This window comes from Macaca thibetana, chromosome 14, assembly GCF_024542745.1.
Source record: "Macaca thibetana thibetana isolate TM-01 chromosome 14, ASM2454274v1, whole genome shotgun sequence".
Taxonomy (NCBI): domain Eukaryota; kingdom Metazoa; phylum Chordata; class Mammalia; order Primates; family Cercopithecidae; genus Macaca; species Macaca thibetana.
The window spans coordinates 91,302,696-91,318,049 of record NC_065591.1 but is presented as its reverse complement, the minus strand read 5'-3'; the positions used below and the strand labels follow the sequence as shown (position 1 = coordinate 91,318,049).

Genomic DNA, 15,354 nt, shown 5'->3' with positions numbered 1-15,354 from the left:
TGAGATACAGCCAAGTTCTTCACTTAGCAAATATTACAGCAGATAGTCAATCTTAGTTTTAACTTATTTCAAAGCCTATAATCTTTCCATTTGTCAGAATTGTCTCAATACACTCAGCAAATGTGACAGTTTCTAAGCAGAATTCTGTATCTAGTTAAGAATTTGTCTGTCTGGGATTCACTGTGTCTACTAAGCTTAGTTCAGAGAGACGAACTGAATTTCAGACCCATCATGAAGAGATAGAGCCCTTCTTATGTTGTAGTATAGCCTTGAGGTATTCAGGTGACTAAGCATTGAGACTAACAGTTCCATTGCTTGTATGTAAGCAGAGGTGGATGGAAATTTTCTTATTCTCAAAACTTATTCCAGAAAATAAATATTTCCTGTTTCCATGAGTTATTTCCACAATAGAAATATTAAATAAAGGTTAATATTTGCTGAGCAAGTATCATATATGAGGTATTGTGCATACATTCATATTAACGAAAGTGTTTGCATGTTTTCAACCTGTAGATGCCTTGAATCACACTAGCAAAAATGTATGTACTAGAAAGCCTATATGATCTGTTACATTATCACACTAAAATGTATTCCTTATTTTTCTTCCTCTTGCTTTGCGCAAATTCCGTTTTCTTACATATCCTTAGGAACTTCAACTTGGAAAACATTAATTCACCAACGTATTTCCTATGGATAGGCTGATATTGAAAATAATCCATCGATATCCAACTTGAACCACCCCCTCCCACCACCACAACTGGCAGATAGAGATAAATGCTGTCTAAGAAATTCATGCAAACTCAGATTACAATGTTCATATCAACTGATACATATATTTATTTAAGCCATTCTATTTTGGTTCATCTTACTAGATTTTTTTAATTTTTTTATTTTTTTATTTTTTTAGATAGAGTTTTGCTCTTGTTGCCCAGGCTGGAGTGCAATGGTGTGATCTTGGCTCAGTGCAACCCCCGCCTCCTGGGTTCAAGCAATTCTCCTGCCTCAGCCTCCCAAGTAGCTGGGATTACACACATGCACCACCATGTCCGGCTGATTTTGTATTTTTAGTAGAGACGGGATTTTCCATGTTGGTCAGGCTGGTCTCACACTCCCTACCTCAGGTGATCTGCCCGTCTCAGCCTTCCAAAGGGCTGGGATTATAGATATGAGCCACCGTGTCTGACTTGACTAGGCATTTTTATACTTCATATAACAAATTTTCCTATAAAATACTTCAAAACAATATTTTCTAAAAGACAAAAAACTATAAGTATAGTTAAAATAAATAACCAATTTTTACAAGTGGTAAAACACAGATGTCTATAACAACCACCTCAAAGATTTTATTGTTGAATAACAATTTTGTGTGGAACTGTTCCATCTCCCTTCCTGATGATAAGAAATTACACTTTTCATTCATCTGGACACATGACCCTTGAAAGATTTCTGTGGACACTCTAATTGCTAGGAAATTCTTTCAAAGATTCAGTCAAAACTGTCTCCATCCACCTTCCTTCATTATTTTGTCAATTATGGCCACACTGTAAACATTTTGGCAAGTAGTAGCACTGTTAATTTACACAATACTTACGTAGCAACTAATATGAAAAGTTTTTCTTTTCAAATTTCTATGCAATTGTCAAGAGCTTTAGAGACGAAAATTAGATTTCCTGTTTTTGAAATTCAGAGCACATTCTACTCTATTGTTATCAACTGTAATACTCTCTAAGAGATGCATACATTGCTACTTAGAGGTTTCTTTTCATGAGGTGATGAGAATCCTGGCAATGCTAAAAATCTATAAACCTAGAGCCACTCAGACTCTTCTCTAATGAAATAAAGCTCTTCCTCTTGGAGCTGAGCCAGTGTCTCCTGGATGAGTTCTATAAGTTATTGAGTGGAACATTTCATTCTCAAAGGCTGAACTCAAGACCCCTTTTAATATATATTGCCTCTTATTATGGCAGGAATTGAGTTGGTTATGTCAAGATGAAACTGTCAGTTTTGCAGCTGAATGTTTTCGGTTGTTACAGTGACAGATTAGGTGCAAGTATATGAATGAAATGGTGTTTCATTTAAAGTGACACTGTGAATCCACTCTCATCAGATTCATCAATTCTAATTCACTTACATCTTTTTGGAGTGCTCAGTTTGTCTCATTTGTTTCAATTGCTTCCTATTCTACCAATATGCTTTTCAATTAGTTGGAAGGAGCAACAACAAAAATGACATAATAAGAGTGCACTTTGCTCTGCCAAACCTGATTCTACAGGTTCTCTGTGCAGTTAAATACACTCTACAACCTCAACTTGAAACCTGAATTTATTAATAGATTGACAAAGAGCCTCTTCTAAAAAATTAATTAGACTTCTGTTGAACTACATGAATTTAATACAATTCGGTTGGTAATTGATAGAATGCACCAGTTCACAGGTGTCCAAGACATTTACTCTATTCTATTTCCATCTGCTGATGTGTCTAGTATAAATTCAAATTGCATATCCATCATCTATCTAGAAGTGAGCACTAGATCTGTAACCCTCTTACATACAGCTGCTGTGATGTGTTCAGTGGTTTGGTTGTCTTTCTTTGAATGTCACAAGCATCATAAACAACTTGGTTCTAACATTACTAAATTCAATTAAGATGCTTAGATTTAATTTATCTCTAGTATTCACAGATATCTCAGATGTAAAACAAAACTTAGGGTTTGATTTGTTAACATGTGTCCACGATTGTGAGTTAAGAACAAAATGCTTTATAAATAGGAAATAACAGCTTCCAAGATGTTTACGTTTACAGACAGAATAGAGATTATTATTATTATTTTGTGTGTGTAACCTATTCTTAAATCTTTCTTATTGTAACAAACAGAACTTTGATGGCAAAATTTGGCTTACAATCTGGCTAATGTTAGAAAATAGCAATGGATTAATTTATATGGAACTCAATTTTTTCACATGATTTGTGGTTTCACTGTTAGATACTTCCCCTTCCCTTTCTTTATACTTTCTATTTAATTTTTTTTTAATGTGGTTGCTTTTCTTCACAAGATTAATTTAGAGATACCTGGTACAGTTAGGGCCTGCAGTCGAAATGACAGACTGGCATGATTTAATGAAATGAATAAAAGACACATGGAATGTAACATTTTCTGCAATGAGCTGCCAAAATTTTAGTGTGGCTAGTAGAAAGTAAAATCAAATACCATGGTAAAACTTTAGACTCCTACACCTTCCAAAAGAACCGCTCTCACACCCACATTTAGTAACTTCTCTTCTTTAATGCTAATTTTCAAGCTTGAAGGTACTGAAAGCATAGAGTAGGATGAGAAAACTCCTCTCCTATTTTGAATCAATTAACCTGGATTAACCTAACAAATTAAAGGATAAACATGTGACAGTCTTGAAATTGGGTACACTATTGTCAACATTTTATAAATAAGCAGATTAAGATAATCATTCTAGAGTCATAGTGTACTGACCTTCTTGATTGATTATTTAAAAAGTACATCAGAAGTATTGTAGTTAAGTAGCACACAATGGATTTAATTCAAGATAGTCTACTGGTACCACTTAGTCGTAAATAACAAACGTCTAATGATGTATTTCAAAGTATTTTAGAGTATTCATTTTAAAGGATTATTATTTACACTATGCCCAGTTTTACTCAAAATAAGTGTAATTGCTCTTTAGTAATTTCTATTGGTTATGTAAATATGTAAGAATGAGGAGCTGCTGTGCCAACTGCATAAAAGCCATCTTCCTTCAGGAGATCCCCTTTCCTGGTGGGGATGACTCTACCTCTCTCCACCCATGACTTCCTACTTATTTAACTTAAGCATTGCCTTAAAATTCAAGCACATAAAAAAGCACAAAAGCCATCCACTAGCACATTATATATGTCAGTTGAGAAAGATATCATGGAACAGGAGGCTATATCTGAGTACTGTTTTCCTTATTGCTTTCAGCAATTTTATAACACATTCGTTTACTTGCCATCCTCATATCAAACTAAACAATTAGTAAGGACAAATATTTTACCTTGTTTCACTTTTAATAATATTTGCAGAATGTTTGTAGGGCATTTATGGTACTGACACAATCTAGGTGTTTTCAATTCAAAGAAAAATCACTTAATTTGAGAAAATAACATATTAAGCTTTAGCATATTCAGCAGTTGTTATTAGGAGCTCCATTAAGGATATGCATGAATCTTATTTTTTTTTCAACATTTCTTTCAATTTTATAGGCATTTTAATAAAGATGAACTGTACCTGCTTTCTGAAAACAGGGTCCAAAGTATGCTCTTGACAAAGGAACTGGTTTTTGTAAAGTAATCCTTTTGCAGTAGTCATGCAAAAATGATGCTTAGTAGATCTTGAATGGCATTAAATGGCAATCCTTTAAAGGCACCTGTTAAGAAAGAATATATACTATTGTGATTACAAATGATCCTTTTTCCAACTTTGCTTGACCAAAACCCATGCTTCTTATTAAATACTTTATATCAATGTTCTATTTAGTTATACATACAAGCACCATACTTTTTACCCATATAAACAAATACTTACAGCTTCTAATTAGGTATATTTATATAGTTGCTTTTTCAGATGCATTGTTTTCCTTTATAATTTATATTTAATAATATAACAGAATGTCACTCTAAGCTTACATGGGTTACAATAGCTTAAAATATTTAACACACTAACTTATACCTGCATTCCTGGCTTTTCTTAATTTTTATAACATAATAATATGAAAATTCTATACTATTCCTAGCATTTGCAATGTTAAATTTATTATCTATTTTATTTAAGAATTTACAATATGCATTTTTCTTAAAAGCTTTATGTGATTTACTTTTTAAAATAAGTTTGAGAATTATGCTGGTGCATATTCCCCGGTGACCTGAAGGGAATTTACATGAACGGGGCCACCTCTATTCTCTTTATTTCTAATGAAGTTCACTGTTTAATGAAATTCTCCATACAACGAAATTTATATTTTTAGTAAATTTAATCTTTGATAGATTTATTGATGTTTTAGCATCGAAAACGTAGCATAGCTACCCATACATATATTTCAAATAGGAATCTAATAACGTATTTCTTATAGTTTTCAGCAGTTTTATAACATCTTCCTATACTTGCCATTCTCATATCAAACTAAAAATTTAGTGATGAAAATTATTCTACTGTTTTTCTCTTTAATAATATTTCCAGAATATTTATAGAGCATTTATGTTTATTGACATAATCAAGGTGAGTAAGGAATACAAGTTTTAAACTTTAGATTGATGACTTCAGAGTGATTGAAGGCCGTCAACTGAGATTTCATGTTAAAATACTATCAAGAGTCCAGGGAAATCTAAGGTACATATTTCATGATCAGATTGAGAAAAAGTATTTCAATTGCTTGTAGTTGTCACTACCAAAGGGTATTGACCTTTATGATTTCTATTTATATTATTTGGAACTTGAGGAAATTGACATTTTTGTTAAAAAGAAAAGTAGTGAAATATCAGCAATTTTAAATATGTCAACCTAAGATTTCCTTTAATCTCAGCTTGCATTTCTGATATCAAGTCCAAATTATAGATATTATTGTAGTATACAAGTTGTGAACAGGAAGAGCTTTTTGTCTTCCTTGCTTCCTCCTTCTGTCTCTTCCTCCCTTCCTCTTTCCCTTGCTTTTGTCCCCCTTCCTTTTTTCTTCTCCCTTCATTATTTTCTTAATATTGTAACAATTTTACATATCTGCTTTATGCCTTAGTGCACAAAATTAAAAACTAAAAAAGTCAGGCATTTTGTTGAGGTTTACAAACTTAGGTGGAATGATAGTTACTTAAGCAAAAAGGAAGTCTTTATTTTAGGATTTGACAAGTTATTTTTTTTTCATCTTGGACTGTCATTAAGATGGATTTTTTTGGAAGTCAGGGTTTTGTGTTTCTTACTGTCATTATTTCTTAGCAATTATACAGTGCACCATTTTTCCCTACAATATGGAAATATTGAGAACATTAAATGCGATAATACACACAAAAAGCTTACCAACATGTCTAGCACATATTGAGTAAATAAGAAGTATCACTAGTTACTTTCACATTGCATTATGAACATAGCAAAATAAAAAAAATTATAATGAACACTGTTGTTGTGGTGATGGTTGTTATTTTCAAATTCCTTCCTCAAGTTTGCTTCTCAGAAGCAAAGATTTTCCATTTTATCTCTGGAATAAACTCATGCTTGTCTTTAAGACAGTCATCAAGTTACCAATGTCTTTCTTCACAGAATTGGAAAAAACTACTTTCAAGTTCATATGGAATCAAAAAAGAGCCTGCATTGCCAAGACAATCCTAAGTCAAAACAACAAAGCTGGAGACATCATGCTACCTAACTTCAAACTATACTATAAGGCTACAGTAACCAAAACAGCATGATACTGGTACCAAAACAGAGATATAGACCAATGGAACAGAACAGAGCCCTCAGAAATAATACCACACATCTACAACTATCTGATCTTTGACAAACCTGACAAAAACAAGAAATGGGGAAAGGTTTCCCTATTTAATAAATGATTATGGGAAAACTGGCTAGCCATAAGTAGAAATCTGAAACTGGATCCCCTCCTTATACCTTATACAAAAATTAATTCAAGATGGATTAGAGACTTAAATGTTAGACCTTAAACCATAAAAACCATAGAAGAAAACCTAGGCAATACCATTCAGGACATAGGCATGAGCAAAGACTTCATGTCTAAAACACCAAAAGCAATGGCAACAAAAGCCAAAATTGACAAATGGGATCTAATTAAACTAAAGAACTTCTGCACAGCAAAAGAAACTACCATCAGAATGAACAGGCAACCTACAGAATGGGAGAAAATTTTCGCAATCTACTCATCTGACAAAGGGCTAATATCCAGAACCTACAAAGAACTCAAACAAATTAACGAGAAAAAAAAAAAAAAAAAAACAACCCCATCAAAGAGTAGGCAAAAGGATATTAACAGACACTTCTCAAAAGAAGACATTTATGCAGCCAATAGACACATGAAAAAATGCTCAGCATCACTAGCCATCAGAGAAATGCAAATCAAAACCACAATGAGATACCATCTCACACCAGTTAGAATGGTGATCATTAAAAAGTCAGAAAACAACAGGTGCTGGAGAGGATGTGGAGAAATAGGAACACTTTTACACTGTTGGTGGGACTGTAAACTAGTTCAACCATTGTGGAAGACAGTATGGCAATTCCTCAAGGATCTAGAACTAGAAATGCCATTTGACCCAGCCATCCCATTACTGGATATATACCCAAAGGATTATAAATCATGCTGCTATAAAGACACATGCACATGTATGTTTATTGTGGCACTATTCACAATAGCAAAGACTTGGAACCAACCCAAATGTCCACCAATGACAGACTGGATTAAGAAAATGTGGCACATATACACCATGGAATACTATGCAGCCATAAAAAAGGATAAGTTCGTGTCCTTTTGTAGGGACATGGATGCAGTTGGAAACCATCATTCTCAGCAAACTATCGCAACAACAGAAAACCAAATACTGTGTGTTCTCACTTGTAGGTGGGAACTGAACAATGAGATCACTTGGACACGGGAAGGGGAATATCACACACCGGGGCCTGTTATGGGGTTGGCGGGGGGGAAGGATAGCACTGGGAGATATACCTAATATAAATGACGAGTTAATGGATGCAGCACACCAACATGGCACATGTATACGTATGTAACAAACCTGCAATTGTGCACGTGTACCCTAGAACATAAAGTATAATAAAATTAAATTAAATTAAAAAAAGAAAAGACAGTATGTTGTGATGATGAGACTACTTCATCTGCAGTCAGAGTCAGATTTCTTTAGGTTTCTACCATACACTTATGTTTAGATTTTAAACACTTATTTACCATTTCTGGGAGTAACTATGTCAGATCCTATGCCTACTCAAGGAATTATAATAAAAGTCTTAAGAATAATAGATGAGAAAATTATTCCTAAACTGAAAGTTTTACATATGTTAGTTGTTATTCCTCAAGTTTCGCATTATGAAAAACAATGACGTTAGCCAACTTATATTTTTCTCTCCATTTCTTTGAAAACTAGATCAAATCTAAATAAGTAATCATAGGAGACTTACTGAAAAATAAGTTAAGTTGTCTTATTATTTCACAACCTTGCTTCACACACCATAGGTCAACATACATTTATCTTTTATTGCTTTGCTGTGATTTTGTAATCTCACATGAATTTTACTTTACAGATGGAAAAATAGCCTAAAATTGTAAAAGCCATGTAATCACCTGATATTCTTATTTTCTTTTTTACAGTCATAACTCCCTCTATTTTAAATCGTCACCAATGTCTGTATCTTCTTTTTAGAGTTTATCTAATTTCTCTCTTTTATTAGGCTGGGATACAAAAATTTGTCCCTTATCCTAGGGTGGCTGTCTTGAATAGACTCTGCCTGTAATTTTCTATTCTTATTGTGTTATTGACCAGAAAAACAAATATTTAAAATTACTATGAAATAAAACCTTGTAATTAAACCTTAAATTGATAATTAATTTTTATCAACAACGTAGTAACTTCAAGATAGTATTCAACATTGTTCCCTATGCTTCAAATGACCACTTCCCACCCTTGTCCACCTAAAGAGCTTCTATTCATATTAAAATCCTGGTTTAGATATGAGATTTTTAAAAAAGTTTTCCCAATAATTTTTGTGTTCTTTCTACTTCTGAAACTTGCTTATTAAATGTATTGCCCAACACTAAGTGATACATCATTGGTGCTCTTATAAGAAAAGGAAATTTGGGTACACAAGGAGACACCAGAAACATGTGGAAGCAGTGTGGTGATCACGTGAAGACAGGAGTAAGGCAGCCGTCTGCAAGCTGTGGGAGAGGCCTCACAAGAGACCAAGCCCATTGCAAACTTCATATTGAACTTCCAGCCTCCAGAATTATGAGAAAATTTTCTGTCATTTAAGCCACCCAGTCTTTGATGTTCTGTTTTATGGCAGCCCTAGAAAACTAATACAACTGGGGACAAGGAAATCTGGGGAATAGACATATAAGTTTATGGACACTCTACAATTGACTAAGGAAGAGGCGCTAAAGAAACCAGTACACAGAATGGCTTGGCAAACTAAAACCAGTCTCTTTCATCAGCCATTGTCGTATGAGCACATTGTAGTATAAGCACACTGACACATTCACAATGTGGCCACGTTGTCAGAGATGGAGGTTATGCATGGTGCCAAGAACATGAATCCTCATTCAACAAAAGCTGATCTACCTACTACCTCTGTGGAAATCTCAACCTTCCAGCAACTGAGCACTACACTGAGATTACCCACTACCCTTCACCAATATGATACTATTGGTTCTACTCAATCAGTCAATCAAGGTGGAAGGAGTACCTTTTGAGTAGGATCAAAGCATATCTTAGGTGTGGGTTTCCCTTTCTTGCCCACATCTCTTCAGCTAGCAGCACTCTCCAAGAAGTAACCAAGTCTCTGATCCACTGACACAGAACGTGCATAACATTACATAGAACCGATGGCCACACTTAACATCAAAGGAAGTATATCAATGGACATATGATCACAGGATATACTGGTTTTATTACATACCACTACCCAGAAGCCCAATGAATGGGATTATTTTTAACAGCACTTAAATACATTAAAATATGTTAAAAACAGTATTGAATACATTTAAGTCCTCTCTATCTGTATATATGTATATATCCTTTCTGTATTAGTCAGTGTTCTCCAGAGAAACAGAACCAGTAGGATGTGTGTGCGTGTTTGTGTGTGTGTCTGTGTGTGTGTGTTGTGTGTGCGTACATGTGTGTGTATGCAATTGGAGTTAGTTTATGTGATTATGGGAGCTGACAAGTCCCAAGATGTGCAGTTGGCAAGCTGAAGGTTTAGGAGAGCCAAAAACGTAGTTCCAGTCCAAAGGCTGGCAGCATCCAAACACAGCAAAAGCTGATGTTTCAAATCTGAAGGAAGGAAAAAAAAAACAAGCAATGTCCCAGATCAAAACAGATAAAAAACTGGCAGGCAGAAGACATTCCCTCATACTCACAGGTGGGTCACCCTTGTGTTCTATTTAAGACTTGAACTGATTGGATGGGCCCACTCTCACTAGGGAGAGCCATCTACTTTACATGGTTAACTGACTGAAATTTTCACCTCATCAAAAAACACTGTCACAGACACACCCAGAAAAATGTTTGACCCAATGTCTGGCCAGCCCATGGCCCAGTCAAGTTGACACATAAAATTAGCCATCACACTGTCTTAACCTTACATCCCCTTTCAACATTTGCCCTATTTTATTCTTAAACAATACAACTATATTGAACAAAAAAAGGTATCTGTACTTACTCCCCTCCGTTTTATACATCATACTTTTTCCTTTCCCTTTGTTATAAACCTTTCATTCTCAATATTTTGCTTTTCTTCTTCTGTGCCTTAGAACTTTCTTAACTGTTGAATTCCTCAATATTTGATTCTGGCTTTCTTTAATTCCTACTCTAGATACTTCCTAGGCAATTCATGGCTTCAATATACCACCTATACACAAAAATCTTCCAAATTTATGTCTCTTTTTTTCCCTTGGATTCCTCAAAGTCACAACAAAATTACATGTGTAAAACTGAAACTAGGAACTATGCCTGCTTCCTTTCATTACCCCTTCCAACAGCAACGGTAACAATAATCATCTCATCTTCCAGTATTCTCGATCCCAGTCAATACTTTCATCATCTTCCTAGCTGTAGAAACCATAAATCCTAAAGTTATTTATTTATTTATTTATTTATTTAAGAAGGAGTCTTGCTCTGTTGCCTAGGCTAGAGTGCAATGGTGTAATCTCAGCTCACTGCAAACTCTGTCTCCTGGTTCAAGCAATACTCCCACCTCAGCCCCACCATGAGTGGCTGGGACTATGGGACTACAGGTGCCTGCCACCATGCCTGGATAATTTCTGTATTTTTAGTAGAGACAGTGTTTCACTATGTTGGCCAGACTGGTCTCGAACTCCTGACCTCAAGTGATCCGCCAGCCTCCACCTCCCATAATGCTGGGATTACAGGCATGTTAAAGCCGTTTCTGACATCTCATTCTTCCTTATCCATGAATTTAATTATTTATCAAATCATGTTTATTTGAACTCTGTGTATATCTCAGGTCTGTTTCTTCTCCATTTCCACTCCCACTCTTGTTTGAATGAGCATCTTTTCTGCATTCCACTGTCAGTCTACTTGAAGGTTTTCTTCATGATGAAACCCGAATGATGGTTCAAATTGCAAATCAAATAAATGTCTAGATATGGTTTTTCAATTTATATAAATTGAAAAAAATTATATACTGTACTTTGTACTTTGTATAGTTGAAACTAATTGACTTCAATAATGTATATAATTTTTATTGAGTCTCCATTATGTGATATACACACCACCAGTTACTGGAAATTCAAAAGTGAACAAGATAAGGTCTCTTAGCATAAACATTATGGTCCAGTGGGAGAATGAGACTGGTGAATAGCCAATTCCAATGTTTTGTGGTAAGTGCTATATTAGGTGCCAGCTCGGGCGCTATGGAAAAACAGGAAGGTCATCCAGCCCATTACTGAGCATTCAGGGATGGCTTTTGTGGGGAGGTGACTTCCACCTGAAGAAAAATACGAACTGATTCAAGCACCAATGGGCAGCTATCATGTGGCCAGGGAGATCAGCTGAGTCATGTGACTGGTGGTATCATTTGACACATTGAGGACGTTTTCTAGGTTTTTGTGAGTTAAAAATAATCCATGAAGTAAATACCAGTAACAGTAGATTCCATACTTACACACATATTAAGTATCAGTTTACAAAATCCTTCCGAATATATTAACCCATTTAAGCTTCAACCCAGTGCTACTGATGTCAAGATAGTTTTTTGTTTTGTTTTGTTTATTACCCCACAGAGCCTATAGCATAAAAAAGCTTACAGAGCGAGTGAATGTTAGACTCTGGAATAGCACAATCCAATTCACCTTTTCTATAAACAAAATGTAAAATTCTGTCATCTGTAAATGGACTTCATTGATCTAATGTGTACAAGACTGCAGATTTTCAGTCAATACCAAATGTTCATATTTGTCTTTTCAAGGATATTTAAAACCTTAACTTTTAATTTAAGTGTTGATTGTCTTGTAGTGAACCATTCATGATATGGAGTCAATATTTAATGATACCAGGTGGATCATCCTAATTCCAGATTAACTACATCCCACTGACAAAATTTCTTTCCCACCCTGCTGCCACCTGTCTGGTACCAAACCTGCTCAGCTGTGGAAACTGACAGCTGGTTCTTCAGAGGGGAGTAGTGGGAGCAGAAGTCAGGTGGAAATGGCTCATTAGCAATGGAATGAAAAAAATACGCACACTTCCCTGTAGACGTTTTGGATGATGCTCCTCTCTCTGCAATTGCCGATTGGAGAGTTAATTGCAAAATAATAATAATAATAATAATAAATCTCAAAAGGTTTTGAAATTATGATGATGTGATGGCATCATGTTAAATCCATTTATCTTTATTTCTTCTGCTGAAGTTTTTATTTTGACATGAATCATAGCATTAGTGCTGAAAGAAGAAATATTCTGATATTTTTGCTTTCTGACCATGTCCAGGGATGTGGCTCTGTAAAGAACCCCAGGATTCGGAGTTGGCATACTCAATTCTAATCATTAATTAGCTGCATTAAATCACATATTCCTTAACTTCTGTGGACGTCAGATTAGACACGAACACAACAGAATTAAATGGCCACCATGATTGAATGGTGCTTAATTACAGACTTTCTTCTGTCTTTTTTGGCTTTATTTAAAGTTATCAATAGACCACTTATTTCTCTCGATAAGAGTACTTATAATGTACATTTAAGAAGACGTCTCCACGCCTGTAATCCCAGCACTTTGGGAGGCCGAGGCGGGCGGCGTGAACCCGGGAGGCGGAGCTTGCAGTGAGCCGAGATCGCGCCACTGCGCTCCAGCCTGGGCGACAGAGCGAGACTCCGTCTCAAAAAAAAAAAAAAAAAAAGAAGACGTCTCTCTTACATTTATGAGTTTTTATGCTGTTTAAAAATCTTTTCATTCTGTATATGAAATGTTTGAAATGTCATTAAAGACGAAGTTTTATACTTGGATTTTGAAATAGTTTTCAGTCTAGGACCACACCACCCTGAATGTGCCCAAATTTGTCTGAAATATGGAGGTGACAGAAAAGTGTATGTGGGGACAACCCAGTTTTTATAAAATTAAAAATACAAACTCTTTTGTAAAAAACTCATCTGCTATGAAGTATTAGCAATTGAACTATTTATAGAAGTTTTCTTTTTACAGTAAGCTAATTATTGTAGAAGGGTTCTTAAATATCCTTTAAAGTTTAGAAAATTAATTATGTTTTGCTAAAAAAATTTTTCCTATTTTTAAGATCAAAGCAGTAGCAACACTAAAATCATAAATAAGATTAATGCATGAAGCAAGTTATCAGTGCACAGTGGCTCCTTGATATTAAGCAGTGTTACATTCTTTTCAGGATCTTGATTCTCTAGAGTATGTCAAAATGTTAGAGATACACTTACGTGCCAAGAATCACCTTGAAACCACCAAGACAGACTGGAAAAGTTCCCAAAATGAGCTTTTTCAAAAACCACAGTTCACCCTTTATCATCTGAACTCGTTTCTCACATATGTGCACTTGTCTTCTGACCTTTCTCATTTCCTGATAGCTTGAAGCTCTGCCATTAGCAGCAAGCACTAGAAGTCATATTGCTACATCTGTCACTATTAGTTAAGAATACCATCCAACTTCAAGATAACTAGAAATTTTCTCCTATAGTTCTTTTTGGCTTCCTCAGTGTACGGTCAAAAGGGCTGCCTGCAGCAAATAACCGAGCACAGAACTGGTTGTTGAAATATTTCATTTCATAAAACCATGAACTCCCAGCCCAACTTTGTTACTGCCATTTGTCACGCATTTACCACATGTGTCTTCTGTCTTGAAAAACTCATCTCCCCTAAGCCCAATATCATGGACTAAAACTGCTTTTCAGACACCAACACAAAAATCTTCGCAAAGGAAATAGCTGACTGAAGTCAGTTTTAACAGACTTTATTCTTTTAGGGTGCTGAGAATCTGAGAGCAAGTAAAGCTGAAAAAGGTTTCCTTGCTTTTCTACCACTGGCACCGCAGCTGTTAGCACTTCTGGTGTCAAGGTACAAATGTCAGGGAGGTACTGTCAGTAGAGTAACACCCATGAAAAACAGCCTGGCAGCCTGGCTGGCAGCCAGAGCCTGCGATCATTTCGTTATACACGGCTCAGAGCTGGACTTCCGTTATCACTATTTCCTCCAATTGCTCTTAATTAAAGCAGAGAGATTTGCTTCACGTCAATGAAATGAAAGGGTGGTTTTTTTTTTTTTTTTTTTTTTGACTCAGTTCAAAAGAGTAATTTCAAAAGTGAAGACTAACTGAAGTGCTTAGAATATTATGGTTCAGCTTTCTGAAATACATTAGCATGTGTGTCCTGGGAGAAAATGGCTTGAATTAAAATTTGTCCCCCAATCCTCCACCGAAGGGTCTTCTACTGAAAATAAAATACACCTGAAAACTTATTAAAACATATGAGACATATACAACACCCAAATGTTTATTTTCATAACTCTTTGAGTCTTAGAGACAATTACCTAGATATACTGTAGAAAAAAAAGTCATTGAAATGATTTCTCAGATTTTAAGAAATTCTAGAATTTATTACAAAAATGTATAGACAATTTTAGTATACCCATTTCCCCTCTAAAAACCTGTGATTTGATATTGGTACAATGCCATCACAACTAAGGAGCAGGAAGAAGATGGCTTTTTCAAGGGATGGGACTCGAGGGATTTGAATGTTGACAAACTTCCTGGCATCATCAATTGCCTTATGATTTGTAGTTATCATCGGCGTTCATCTTGGATATGATAATTTACTAACCAATTTATCAGAATCTACAGAACGATGCTCTTGGTCTTGGAGCAAATCTAGCAGACATTTTTTTCCAGGGACATCTGCTACCCACATGCATAATCAGAAAACAGGAATAGTTCCTCTAGAAATAAAAAAAAAAGTATGCCACCTTTTTCATCCAAATTAAAGAAAACCATCAGGGGCTTTACTTCCCATGGTCACTTTCCGTATTTACATACACATATTCTCTTGAGGCACACAGATCCATTTAGTTCTCTATAATTTGCATCATTCTATCGACTCTATAATT

General features: G+C 35.3%; 1 protein-coding gene across 2 annotated transcripts in view; it reads right to left on the bottom strand.

Moving 5' to 3' along the window:
• CNTN5 (contactin 5) overlaps window positions 1–15,354 on the bottom strand; it is a 1,339,954-nt gene that overhangs the window by 1,033,259 nt on the left and 291,341 nt on the right. For both annotated transcript variants that reach the window (XM_050758026.1, XM_050758027.1), the window contains exon 2: window positions 4,277–4,415. The gene's annotated coding sequence lies outside the window, so the exon portion shown is untranslated. The remainder of the gene's footprint in view (window positions 1–4,276; window positions 4,416–15,354) is intronic.